At 45.3% G+C, this 10,573-nt stretch overlaps 1 protein-coding gene across 2 annotated transcripts in view; it reads right to left on the bottom strand.

Moving 5' to 3' along the window:
- epsti1 (epithelial stromal interaction 1) overlaps nucleotides 1–10,573 on the bottom strand; it is a 33,517-nt gene that overhangs the window by 21,298 nt on the left and 1,646 nt on the right. The window lies entirely within an intron of this gene.

Raw genomic sequence — 10,573 nt, forward strand, 5'->3', positions numbered from 1 at the left:
AAGGACGCATACTTCATGTCTCGATCCTCCCTCGACTTCGGCTGTTCCTACGGTTCGCGTTCGAGGGATGGGCATATCAGTACAGGGTCCTCCCCTTCGGTCTGTCCCTGTCTCCACGGGTCTTTACTAAGGTCGTGGAAGCCGCCCTCCTTCCCTTCAGGGAAGGAGGTGTGCGGGTACTAACTCAACTCAACTCAACTCAACTCAACTTTATTTATATAGCGCTTTTACAATTTTCATTGTTACAAAGCAGCTGTACATGAGACATATTGACTGTAAGCAAAATAATTAAAGTTGTACCTGCAAAAACAAGAAAAGGTTGAAAACACAGAAGACAGACATACCCACATACAAAACACTCCACACACACAATATGCACACGTACTAACACACATAGACATAGAGACACACACACGGATGCGCACGCACACACACACACACACGTACGTACACAGACAAGTACGCACACACACACACACACACACGTACGTACACAGACAAGTACGCACACACACACACACACGCTCAGTGAGAGCACACATTTAGGATAAAGGAAAGAGAAGCACAGGTCAAATATAACAGACTATAAATTCCTATATGCAATATTAATTAAGTAAAACTTTAAAATTCTAAAGCAGCCCCCCCGGTCAGGCAGATAGTGCAAAAACAGTATGCAAACGGTGGCGAGGAACCCAAAACTCTAATCGAGAAAAAAAACCTCAGGAGAACCCAGGCCCAACCAGGGGATTCCAGTTCCCCTCTGGCAAAAGCTGCTGCCTCTGCACAAGCTCCAGAGAACTTGCACAACAAGGCTAAATAAAATAAATAAACTTAATAATAAAATAAATTATAGTTTAAGATTATCATTAATAATCTAATAGCATTTGAAATTTTGTGGTGAAGACATGTCAAGAGACCGCGTCCTTCTTTATCCAGCTCTATCATCTCAGCTCTTGTCAGGTCCCCACTTCCCATTCTCCGCTCTACCATCAGGTCAGGCCATGAACTGCATCCTGCTCGCTGTGGTAACCTTGGAACAATGAGACAAGACTGGCTGAGAGTAGAGTACTGTTCTGTACTCTTTGATGCAACAAGTACATCAGTTGTGTTTTTGGTTCCGGTTGATCTAACTAATGCAGCCTAAACCCTCTGAAGATTTATATTATGGAAGAGTAGTGTATGCAAGATTAAAAAGATGCGTCTTTAGTCTAGATTTAAACTGACAGAGTGTGTCTGCCTCCCGGACAGTGCAGGGAAGACTATTCCAAAGTTTAGGCGCTAGATAGGAAAAGGATCTACCACCTGCACTTGATTTTGAAATTCTAGGTATTACCAACTGACAGGACGCCTGAGAGCGTAATGCACGTGAAGGACTGTAATACAAAAGGAGTTCATTCAAGTACTGAGGAGCTAAACCATGTAAGGCTTTATAGGTAATAAGCAAGATTTTAAAGTTAACGCGATGCTTTATAGGTAACCAGTGCAAGGTTGACAGAACCGGGCTAATATGTTCATACTTTTTTGTACGTGTAAGAACTCGAGCTGCCGCGTTTTGGACCAATTGGAGTTTTTGTAATAAGCCTGCAGGGCAACCACCTAACAGTGCATTACAGTAGTCTAGTCTTGATGTCATGAATGCATGAATTAACTTCTCTGCATCTGACATTGACAGCATATGACGTAGTTTAGATATATTCTTAAAATGGAAAAACGCAATTTTACAGGTGTTGGCGACGTGGCTCTCAAATGACAGATTACTATCGAATAGAACGCCAAGATTCTTTGCTGACGACGAGGGTTTTATGGAACATCCGTCAATAGTTAAACAGTATTCTTGGTTGTTACTTATAGCAGTTTTCGGTCCAATAAGTAACACTTCCGTTTTGTCCGAGTTCAGTAATAAAAAGTTGTTACTCATCCAGTTTTTTATATCGACTATGCATTCCATTATTCGATGGAACTGCTGTGTTTCATGAGGCTTCGAGGAAATATAAAGTTGAGTATCATCAGCATAACAGTGAAAGCTAACTCCGTGTCGCTTTATTATATCTCCTAGAGGTAGCATGTATAATGCGAAGAGCAGAGGCCCTAAGACTGAGCCCTGTGGTACACCGTACTGGACTTGCGATTTGCGTGACACCTCATTGTTTATTGCTACAAATTGAAAACGTTCGGATAAATAAGATTTAAACCATTTCAAAGCTATTCCCTTAATGCCGACATAATTTTCGAGTCTATGTAACTATCTCGACGACTGGCTCATCCTGGCTCACTCTCGAGATCTGTTGTGTACACACGGGGACCTGGTGCTCTGGCACCTAGATCGGTTGGGGCTACAGGTCAACTGAGAAAAGAGCAAGCTCTCCCCGATGCAGAACATCCTCTTTCTCGGTATGGAACTCGACTCTGTCCCCATGACAGCGCGACTGACTACAGAGCGCACCCAGTCAGTGTTGAACTGCCTGACGCTTTCGGGCAGTCAGCGGTCCCCCTGAAACTATTTCGGAGGCTCCTGGAATACATGGCATCCTCGGCAGGGGTCCCCCCCTCGGGTCGATGCACATGTGACCGCTCCAACACTGGCTACAGAGCCAGGTTCCTTGGAGAGCGTGGCACAAAGGCAGCAGGCGTATGGTCATCACGCTTTTCTGCCGACGCACCCTAACCCCCTGGTCTCCCATGACCTTCTGCGGACAAGGGTCCCCCCTTAGGGATGCCTCCATGCAGGGTTGGGGTGCCGTGTGAAACGGGCACGCAGTGTCGGGGTGGTGGACGGGCCACCGCCTGCTTTGGCATATCAACTGCCTAGAGTTGTTGGCTGTGCTACTTGCACTGAGGAGGCTACTACCTCTCGTGCAGGACAAGCACGTGCTGGTCCGGACAGCACAGCTGCCGTGGCGTATATCAGTCGTCAGTGTGGCATTCGCTCACGGCAGCTAACACGACTCGCCCGGCGCCTCCTCCTCTCGAGTCAGCAGGTGATCAGTTCCCTGCGAGCCACACACATCCCAGGCGTCCTGAACCAGACAGCCGATGCGCTCTCTCATCAGTTGACGCCTCGCGGAGAGTAGCGACTCCATCCCCGCGCAGTCCGGCTCATTTGGGAGCAGTTCGGCCAGGCACAGGTGGACCTGTTTGCCTCCCTGCACTCCACCCATTGTCCACTTTGGTACTACCTGACCGAGGCACCCCTCGGCACGGATGCCCTTGCGCACAGCTGGCCGCGGGACAAGCGGAAGTACGCCTTCCCCCCAGTGAGCCTCATTGCACAGGTCTTGTGCAAGGCCAGGGAAGAGGAGCATCAAGTGGTACTAGTTACGCCTCATTGGCCTAAACTTGCCAGGACATGGTTCACATAGCTAAGGCTCTTGACAACAACTCCCCCCTGGCCGCTCCCCCTGGCGATGGACCTGCTTTCCCAAGGGAAGGGGCACGTTACAGCATCCCAGGCAGAACCCTGGAACCTCCATGTCTGGACGGGACGAGGAGATCCTGAGTGGCCCACCCCCTGTCTGGTTGGGACATCACTCAGGCTAGGGCCTCGGCCACTATACGCCCATAAGTGGTGCCTCTTCTCGTCCCGGTGCTCTTCTTGGCGAGAAGACCCGCGGAGTTGCTCGATCGAGAACAGGCTGTCCCTTCCTCAAAAGAGACTGGGGAGTAACCTCTCCCCCCTCCACACTGGGAGTGTATGTAGCCGCTACGGCCGCTCATCACGACCCAGTTGCTGGGAAGCCTCTTGGACAGCATAACCTGGTCATTAGGTTCCTAAGGGGCGCGAGAAGGCGACCGCCTCATCCGTGCTCCATACCCTCTTGCGACCTAGGTGGCGGGCCTCAAGAGGCCCCGCCCCCTTCGAGCCTCTCGGAGCTGCCGCTCTTTCTCACCTCTCGATAAAGACGGCTCTCCTGATAGCGCTCACCTCCAAGAGGGTAGGGGACCTGCAAGCACCCTCCGTGTCCACAGATTGCCTAGAACTCGGGCCTGGGGATTCTCACGTTATCCTGAGACCCCGTCCCGGCTATGTGCCCAAAGATCCCACCACTCTTCCGAGAGACCAGGTGGTGAACCTGCAGGCGCTCCCGACCGGGGAGGAAGACCCAACCCCAGCCGTGTTGTGTCCAGAACGCGCACTGCGCCTCTACTTGGACCGCACGCAGAGCTTCAGAAGCTCTGAGCAGATCTTGTCTGTTTTGGAGGTCAGCAGATGGGAGGGCTGTCTCCAAACAGAGGCTGACGCACTGGATCGTGGATGCCGTCGTTATGGTATACCGATCTCAAAATCGCCCCTGCCCGTTAGGAGTGAGGCACACTCCTCATGGGCACTGGCTCAGGGCGCCTCTCTGGCAGACATCTGCAGAGGTGCGGGTTGAGCTACGCCCAACACCTTCGCGAGGTTTTAATTCCTACGCGTGGAACCGGTGTCAGCCCGCGCCCTGCAGGGCAACGTGTAGGACCGGCAGCCGGTAGGGCGTACGCCTGCGAAAGCCCTTCCCCCTTCCTCTATGGGGATCAGCGGCTATTACGCCTCCCTTCTTTCCCCACTGGGTAAAGAACAGGCATTCCATCCACTAAGCACCTTCCTCGGGGAAGGCTGGGAAGAGCAGTCCTGCCCCTTAGGCCGGGGAACAGTTGAGTTATCTGCCACATAGCTCTAACCGGACCTAGTGCTCCAGACGTGGTAACCCCCCCTCTGTGGGCTGTTCCGTCTGATGTATCCTCATGAATGGTTCCCACCTCGGCAACCCATGACCTCCCTAGGTGGACTCCCACCTTGCGGTTAACTCCTTAGTCCGCACATTTTCCATGAGTTCTCCCCTGTTGGCGAGACCATGTGGTGTCTCCACTACTCCTTAGGTAGTGGTCTCTGCAGCGTTTTTTCCCCCAGGGGGGAATAATGCTTACCCAGTGGCCCTTATGGTGCCGGATGGCTTCTCGCTGTTAGAAAATTAGGCCTCCGCCCGTGACGGCCGGTGGCAGGGGCTTCCCAACTTTTTGAAAAAGCTCTGGGACCCCCTACCTCTCCACTGGATAGTTACAATTTCGGCTAGCGCTCACGTCTGACTCGCCCTGGCCAGTCAGCATCGCTCCGCTAGAGATTGTGACGCGGCTCAGCGCTGTGGCGTTTTCCATAGGAACCCCAATCTGTCGGTTCGACACAACGTCGAGAGACCGACAGAAAGGGAACGTCTTGGTTACGGATGTAACCTCAGAGCACGCCGGCTTCCCTCTTATACCCGGACATCTGGGGAGGAGTCCGGCATGCAAATTTCATTCGCCAATTTTCATTCGCCTTTTCTAAATACTCAGAAGATGATAGGATCTCAAGACAAACTCCAATCTGTCGGTTCGACACAACGTCTCGTTCCCTCCATCAGGGAACTGAGGTTACATCCATAACCAAGACGATATTCTTCTTACATACATTTAGAATTTTTAATAATAAAGTTGTTATCACCTTGCAATTCATTAATATACACAGAGAACAGCATTGGAGACAGTACGCACCCCTGCGGTACTCCAGAGTTTAAGATCGAACAATTTGACCTGACACTATCAATGTGGACACACTGAGGTCGATCTTTTAAAAATTCTTTGATCCATAAAATCATCCAATCACTATCTCCCAAATCATGTAAGCGGAGTAAAAAAAGATTGTGTTGAACCGTATTAAAGGCAGATGAGAAATCCATGAATACTATTCTGAAATATGTATTTGGTTTATCCAGATGACGTTGGACCTTATTCAAGAGGGTAAGTGAGGCATCCACGGTGCTCCGATAGGCCCGATAGGCAAACTGCAGGGGGTCGATTGAATTCTCAACTTGTGAGGACAAGTTTGCTACATTTGCTAAGAACTGATGTGAGCGCAATTGGGCGAAAGTCATTTAACGATTTTGCATGTGGTACCTTTGGAACTGCAGTAACAATAGTGTTCTTCCAAGCCATTGGAACAAAGCCACTATCCAAAAACGTCTGAAATAACCTTGTACAAACGTATCCCAGTTGCGCTGCACATTCCTTCAAAACTCTGCCCTTCAGATCATCTGGGCCTGATGCCTTGTGCGATTTAACTTTGCGAAGCACTGTGACAACCTCTCTCTCCTGTATAATCATAGGCTGTGATTGGGTCGTGGTCATGGCTACATTACTAATAGTCAGATCGGACGGATTATTTTCAAATCTAGAATAGAATGTATTAAGATCGTTTACAAAACACTGAACGTTCCCATATTGTTGGACAGTTTTCTTTTGCCTACCCATCATTGTATTCAGACCTTTCCATGCGTCTCTAACATTACCAGTTTTTAATTTCTCCTCCACATTATCTTTATATTCTTTCTGTGCATGTCGTGATTCTGCCTCATCTTGTCATGTCTTTCTTGATCTTGTGGCAGAATCATGGCAGGATCCCTTGTTATCTGTGGAGAGAGTAATTTTGACCCTTTCGGCCTTCGATACTCTCTCCGGTCCTTGTCTGTGTTCCCGCCCTTTTGTACCCCTCGTTATTGGTTGTTAATTAGTTCATGCCCCACACCTGTTCCCCTTTGATTTGTCCCCTTATTTAATGCCCCTGTGTTCACTGTCTTGTGTTGGATCATTGTACTCTGTCGTGTTTCGTGTGGGTGAGTTCTTGTCCTGTTAAGTGTAGCTTAGTCTTGTGTAATATGTTGTAAGTGTTATTTTTAGTCTTGTTTAGTGTAGTTAGTCTTTGTTCTTATTATACTCTTGTTTTACTCCCTCGTGGGTTTTTGTTTTGTGTGTTTTATTATTTATTAAAAGCCTTGTTTAACCCCTTACCCGCTGTCTGCGTTTGGGTCATCTCTCCTTGTCTCACCTCACCCGAGATTCGTGACAGTGCATCTTTTATCTTACGTCTAATGGATTTATTAAGCTCTTTTACTTTCTGTTGATCATTCTGTAGGAAAGCAATCTTCTTCATATTTAGGTATTGTTTTAGATCTTTGTTAATCCATGGTTTGTTATTTGAGTATGTTGTAATACTTTTTGTTTGAACAACAGAATTTGTGCAAAAATGAATATAACAGGTAACTGTGTCATTAAAAAGCTCATAATTATTACTACAATCCATGTCATTAAAAAAATAAGTCCCAATTAGTACATTCAAAACAGCCTCTTAATGCATCAGTTGAGACACTGGACCATACTTGAACCTGCTGGATGACAGGCCTAGTCCTCTTTAGTAATTGCCTGTATTTTGGAAGTAGATGAATGACATTGTGATCCGAGCGACCCAGAGGTGGATGTGACTTTGGGATAGGGTTGGGAATCGAAATTCGATTCCAATTCTGGAATCGGATCCATAAGAAAGGAATCAAATCCTTAAAAAAAAAAAATTGATTCCACTTAACGATTCCGGACCGCACGGTCACATAATTTTCTCATCATCTGTCAAGACCTGAGTCACCTGACCTGACATAGCCATCTGCGAGGACCTTCCGCTCGAATACTAAAAGTCAGTTCACACGATGGACCGTGGAAGGCGCACTAAAGTGTGGCGCATCCCGAGTGCCCACACTTCATTAGCCGCCAATGACACTAGTGCGGGGACAACGCCGGAGCCATGCGCACATCAATGTTACATCATTTTTTTGCGCTATAAAATCATCCTACCTGTTTATTTTATACTGCTACGGGAATCTGATAGTGTATTTTTGTTGTCAAATCATTCTGCATATTTATTTCATACTGGTAGTAAAATATGATAGGGTATTGCGCAGTAAATTAATCCTACATGTTTATTTTATGCTGGTAGGGAAATCTGAAAGGGTATTTACGCTGTACACTTATTTTATGCGTTTATTTTAAGCTGGTAGGACTATCTGACAGGGTATTTTGCATTGTAAAATCATCCTACCTGTTTATTTTGTCGATGTGTTTTAGATTATATTAAGTTTTGCCCTGCGGTAGGAAAATCTGACAGGGTAGGACAATTCGACAGAACACCGGCACATGATGCTACACGTGAGACCCCCTTCTCCCTCGCTTCGAAGGGAAGGCTCACACAGGACACTTTTTTGTGTGTTCAGCAGTAACTAATGGCACAAAATAAATATTTTTGATATTGCTTGACTTTTGTTGCTTTTTCACCGCTTTGGAATCGAAACTAAGAATCGTTAGGAATCGGAATTGATAAGCAGAATCGAATTTGGAATCGATCAATTTGAAACGATGCCCAGCCCTACTTTGGGATATATGCCCCTTCCACGTTCCCGTAACATTTATCCAGAGTCTTAACCAATCTTGTCGGACAGGTTATATATTGCTCAAGATTCGACAGTAATGAGGATACATCACATTTATTAAAGTCACCAAGCAAGAAAACTGGGTCATCGGCAGAGCTACACAGCACCCTGCTGTAACTAGCAGCTATGCATTCCGCAGCGAGTGCAAAGTTTGGGCCCGGCACGTAAACTAAGATCAAAGTGTTATTTGTCCAAATTCTCTAGGTAAGTAATATGGTCTAAATGAAATCAGTTCATAATCGGCTGAGCAGTGTGTTTCACGTACCGTGATATTACTCGCCCACCCGCAGTTGATAAACATACACAGTCCTCCGCCGATGGCTTTAGTAGATTTAACACTGTCCCGATCCAGTCGGATTATTGAATATCTGTCCAATTGTATGTTGTCAATCTCCTCCGTCAGCCATGTTTCTGTGATACAGATTAGATTTGCTAGACTAAAGTCTCTGTTGTATTTGACCAGTTCAGTGAGTTCGGGCATTTTATTTTGGAGCGAGCGAGCATTCGTTAAAGTTATCGTTGGAAGGGGGAACCGACTGCCGCGATGTTTAAGTCTGTTCCGAATTCCGCCTCTGGAGCCTCTCCGTCTCTTCCTAGTTGTTAGAGTAGATTGAGTTATTCTGGGAGGTTCATAGAGGAACTTCGGAGGAGTTTTAGCCTTGTATCGGAGACTCAACAGATCTTTGCGGCTATAAAAAATAACCCTCGTTTGTTCATCGCTCCTTAGGTCCTCCGCTTCCACGCCTTTCCTCGTTGCACCAACACTGTCGACAGCGCATTTCAAGATCCAAAACACGGCAATAAGATTAAAAAACATATTGCCTTAAGAAAAATAGTTCCACAGACTTAAAACCACAAAAACATACAAACAAACAAACAAAAGCACGCTAGCACGCCAGAGTCTAGGGTCAGCACTTGCGCATGTGCCCCTTTTTTAAGAGAAAAATGTTAGAATGTGTGCGTTAAAATATGTGAGCACAAGAGGGAAAATGTATGAATGTGAGCATTAAAATGTGTGAGTGTGAGAGTAGATATGTATGTGCGTGAAAGGAAAATGTGAGTGTGTGAGAGGAAAAATGTATAAATGTGAGCGTTAAAATGTGTGAGTGTGAGAGTAGATATGTATATGTGCGAAAGGAGAATGTCAGTGTGTGAAACGACTAGAATGAATTTTGGCTTGTAAGGCCCCTCATAGTTAAGTTCATTACTGTGAATCATACAGTAATATTAGCTCTATCACATACTCTATATACGGTTTTAAAGCAACAACACAAATTAACATTACTGCGCATTTGTGGCCCAAACCTAACTTCCGGTAAACATCCACAGAGTTCCTGTAGATTATTTCTGATAGCAAACAAAATAAGTAAATTACATTAGCTAGCAAGTTAAAAGTACTGTATGTCTAGCCAGTATTGTCTTGGGTTACCCGTAGAAGAACCGTTACTTAAACCATGAAATCAAAAGGGAAAATTCTAAGTGTTTTACACAGTGTTGCAGTGATTATTATGATTTATCCGTGCACACCATTATATTTTTTAATTAATTTGCACTTGCAAGCTTTAATCAAAAACATTAAGCTCCCTTCCCCCTCTCATCAACAACTCTTCACCGCATGACGTAAGCAACAAAAAAGTGGTAGGGCTACTGACTATCTAATGGCCAGACATGTTTAGCCCTCTCCTCCACAACAACAGCATTCAAACCTGCCTCCATTTTGTTAGCAACGCCAAACTTTACAACAAACCAATCAAAACGGATGGGCAAAATAAAGCCCTCCCTACATTTTTTTCTAATTTCAGAAGCTGTTGCACTCATAAACGTCACAATCAGTGTTGGGTGTAACTAGTTACTAAGTAATACTAAGTACTATAATTTAATTACTTTTCCCTTGAAAACGTAAAGTAAGGGATTACTCTTATTTTTCTGTAATTTATTTACAGTTACTTCTGAAGTAATTCAACTAAATACTGTGTGTAATATATGTGTGTGCAATAGTGGAATTGACATCAAAATTCAAAGTCTAACTATAAAATCTGTGTTTTAATGTATAATTCTCACATTTGTAATACTTTGGTCAGTTAATAATACTACTTGATGTAGTTTTGTATTATTTATTTGAATGAATTAAAAGAGCCGTTTCAAGTCTATCTTAGAATCACTTAACTAATCAAGGTTGACATAGGATATAGAAAGTAATTAGTAATAAGTAATTAAATACTTTTTGGAGAGAGTAATTTGTACAGTATTCTAATTACACTATTGAATATGTAATTAGTAACTAGTAATTAATTACTTTTTCAGAG

This window comes from Triplophysa rosa, linkage group LG6 (genome assembly GCF_024868665.1).
Source record: "Triplophysa rosa linkage group LG6, Trosa_1v2, whole genome shotgun sequence".
In the NCBI taxonomy this organism is placed as follows: domain Eukaryota; kingdom Metazoa; phylum Chordata; class Actinopteri; order Cypriniformes; family Nemacheilidae; genus Triplophysa; species Triplophysa rosa.